Below are 4,296 nucleotides of genomic sequence, written 5' to 3' on the forward strand. Positions count from 1 at the left end.
GTGTTTGCAGAAAGAATAATTTACAGTTTTTATTGGAGCTATTCTTTTTATCATCTGAAGCAGAACGTAGCCTGTCCACTTAAAGATCAAGCCTGACGCTGCATAATCATGAAAAAAAGGAGAACCAGAGACCGCCAAAACCACAATGGAGTAACAGTAGATCTAACACTGCCAAGTCACATTGCTCATTCTTCAGGTTTGCTTCTTCAGTTCATCTGCTCTGTTGCTGTCCAACGTTTGATTTACACTGCAGGCTTGTTAGATGTCTTCCGTCATTAACATCTTGTCAAGTGTGGCTTTAAACTGTTTCTCAGGTATCGCGGCATTTTCTTGTTCAATCACACCTGAAAATTGTTTTAAATCCCCTGATGTTAGTTAAGATTCCCCTACAGTTTCTCATGCTGACCTAAGTCAGCAATAATTTCATGTGCCGTTTAATGATTAATTGCCGCTATAGTGTCGATTTAAAACTAACTTCATTACAGAAATAAACAAACAACCTGTTACGTTCTTATGCATTATTGATACTGAGCATATCAGGCTTTGAGAGGGAAAACACAGCTTCCTTATCTGGGGCATTAGCTGGGTTTGTTTTGGGCTGAAGTGTTGTGTGTGCCACACATTGATTTTACCGCAGGGAAAGTGATTTATCAGAATTACTCAAGGATGCTGGACACCATGTGCATAAATAATGAGACAGCGCAGCCCTCTTTTAATTCAGTAGATCTCCTATCTCTGCCTTTAAGACTGCATATACACTTACTCCTTTACAGACGTGATGAAGTGACTTCTCTCGTTTTCTCCCCTTCACTCTTTAAAGAAAGACACGTGAAGTTGGTCCAACCCATTTACGATTTAAAGAGGAATAAGGTGGCTGAAAGATGTCTGAATGATGCCATAAGGTACCTGCAGTATGCAATAATCCTTGCCTAGGAAACTAAATGTAGAAACAGCCAAAAAGTCCAGACAGTGATGAACAAACACGCAAGGGTCTTTTCAATTTCATTCATTAAAAAGATTATTGACAGATTATTGTCATTCGACATGTTAAAAACATGTAGGAACAAAAATCATTGATGCAGAGATTGTTTGCTCTGCACCAATCCACAAGTTCAACCTCCTCCTGCCTGTACACAGACTCATCGTTGTTGGAGATCAGTCCAACCATAGCTGTGTCATCTGCAAACTTCACTTTATGAGAGCTCGGGCACCTTACAGAGCAATCATATGTGAGGAGTGTGTACAGCAGGGGGCTAGGGACACATCCCTGTGGGGAGCCGATGTTGAGTGTGATGGTGGAAGATGAGCTGCCATGGATCTTAAGAGACTGTGGCCTGTTTGTCAGGAAGTCCAGGACCCAATGGTCTCATAATTAAGACAAAACCATTCTCTGCATTTGCAAACCCAGGTCTCTTGGCTCAGGACTGAAACACTGTCAATGATTCCTCTGTAATTACGTCATAAGATAAACAAAACCCTTGCAAATGTTCAGTTTAACAAACTGATGAGTTGCTGGAAAAATGAGAAATTCATACAAACATGGCTTGATTTTAGTCCAACTTTGCTTTCTTTCTTGCCTTTTTAATTATGGTGCTAACTGAGCGGGATGTTGCACACATCATTTAGCTTGTTTTAAGACCGAGATAAAGATTCACAATCAAGTCTTTATATGCCTAAGCCAAGACAAAAAATGTAATTAAGCAAGCAACATTTGCTGACATTATACATTTTGTCTTTCAGTGGATCTAGCAATGCACAGTTTGAGATTCCAAAAACCTTACATTAAAGGATTCACAAATCTCGTCTTTCAACATCTCCTCCAGAGAGGAGGCACACAAACAGTTTTCACTATTTCAGTTGTTTCTTTCTACAATAAGCTGGACATTTCTCACCAAGAGAGTTGGGACAGATCCAGAGTCTTATTAATTTGTTCTCGTTTGGCTGTCTCACAGTTAGCGCACTATGGAGGCAGGCTGCTAATGAAATTAAAAGCAGGATGTGGAGATAATTACAGTTACAGGCAGATCAGCTGCTGTTCTGAATCCATTACCATGTCATTTGGCTGTGATGGTGACTTCTTGTAAATTTTCCTCATGACAAATAATGAACTTATCAATATGGCAGCCTTATGTTATCTGCAGTGAGAGCACTGTAGGTGTTCACACTTCGATTACATAAAGTTTCAACAATGACTGTGAGGCAATGGGCCCCTCAAAGTGACCCAATATAATAATTCAGCTGACTATAAAAGAACTTTATACCATGGTTGGCTAGAGGGTGTTAATTAACAGCTGTGCTGGGAAGTTATATTTACTGTTGGGTCCATCGTATTTACTGGAGTAGTGAACGTTTCCATTACATAAGAACTGTGTGCGATTTTAGTGATTGTTTCAGCTGTTAGTCAAACTCTAACAAAGTTACTACTTGTGAATGTTTGTAAATTAAAAGGTGTTTAACTTGTCAGAATCGGCCACCTGTCTAATTCATACTCAGTAGATAAGGAGCAGCATATCACCAGAGTAACTGCTAACTGCCTCTGACTGTAGCTTCCGTTAGCTAGTTAGCTTAGTTAGCCAAGCAGCTAGGGGCCCAGATTGGGAGCTCGGGTACCAGATGTGTGGGTGTTTAAACCGCTAGCACAGGAGCTTTTTACCAAGAAGGGCTGGGGCTAGCTGGTTAGCATGCTATACTTAACTTCTTACACAAGAAATAGACATCATAACATCAAAACTGTTATTTCTTCATATTCTGTTGATGATTAAAGTTCAGTTATTTGTTCAGAAAGCATGTTACTTAAATGTTAAACCCTCAAACAATACTCTTGTTGAATAGAGGCTATTTTTCCTCTTATATAATGTTCAGTACAATGTATCAGGTTCATTGATGACAGGTGATAGTATCATGATTGGTTTACGAAAGGGGCATCCTCTAAAGGCTCAGTCATTCACAAGCAAGGATTGGATGAGGTTCACCACTTTGTGAAACACATGATGATTTTATAGTTACCTTTGCATTATGTGCTCTCCACATACTTTAGAGATAAAACATGAACAGGCTCATTAAAAAAACAACAATACAAGCCAAGACAGCACATGACCTCGCAGTAACACGGCATCCATTTTATTTCATTTACTATACGCTCCATTTTCAAACCACCCTCAAGGCATTATAGCCTATTGATCTCACACAGAAAGTTTAACTAACTGTGTAAGCACTCGCTGTACTTTTACTTCTTCTCTGCAGCCGATGAGGAAATAGTTTACAGCCTTCTTGGAAACTCCGGGGCAGAGATGTTGGCTCAAGAATAGAACTGCGATGCTCCTCCTGGTGTTTAGTGAGATACATAATCATATTCAGTATTCAAACACCCACAGTAGGAGTTCAAGGAACTTAGCCTTCAACGTGCCTTTTTTTGAATTCGGGTATAAAGGTATCCTTCACAAAAATACGAGATGGTTGCCAGGCAACACCAAATACGTCAGTAAGAGATGGTTTGCAAGGTAGGTCTCACTTACAACTTTGCACTTATCCTGAGAGGAGGATGAAGCATCCATGAATTTAAAGAGTAAAAGAGATAAATACAACTCAAAGCATATTAGATACATTAACTACATTTTACAGCTTGCAAATACCAAATATCTCCAGCAAGAGGAGCGCATGTCCAAACCAGTCATCTTGACAGATTATCCTCTTTCTCCTGATAATTAAACATGCTGCTGTGGTGTTCACTGAGCCGGCTGGCACATTAATGAGCCATAAGAACATGCTAAATGTGCCATAAAGGGCGACAGAGGCATTTATGATCAAACACACCTCAGCGTACATCATATCTTCATTCATTCTTACAACTGCCTTTAACTTTTGACACCTACATTTCATGCACGCTGCCCATCCTGGTAGTGGGATTTGTCAGAAAAAGTAAGCGTCCCATCTTTTTTTCGCCCCAAACATCAAACAGCATCTCATTTTGGATTTTAAAGTTTGGGATTTGATTGCCGACACCTCAAAGGACAACCCAGCTGTGTTGTGTGTCTTTTTGCTCCCGCTGCAAGTTACTCCACAGGCCTCGTCTTCAGGATTTTTTTTTTTTTTAAGAGTACGAGCCTGTGACAGCACCAGCAAAGATAAAAACAAGTGTGATGACCTCGGCTGTCAGAGCTGAGACACCCTCCTCTCCCTCCCAGAGAAGGGAAAAATAGACACCATGGATGCTCACAGACAGCAGCGATGGACACTGGAATTACTCACAGCACTATCAAAACACTGTAGATGTGATGCAGTTGTTTGCTGAGGTGA

This window comes from Pagrus major, chromosome 22 (genome assembly GCF_040436345.1).
Source record: "Pagrus major chromosome 22, Pma_NU_1.0".
Taxonomy (NCBI): domain Eukaryota; kingdom Metazoa; phylum Chordata; class Actinopteri; order Spariformes; family Sparidae; genus Pagrus; species Pagrus major.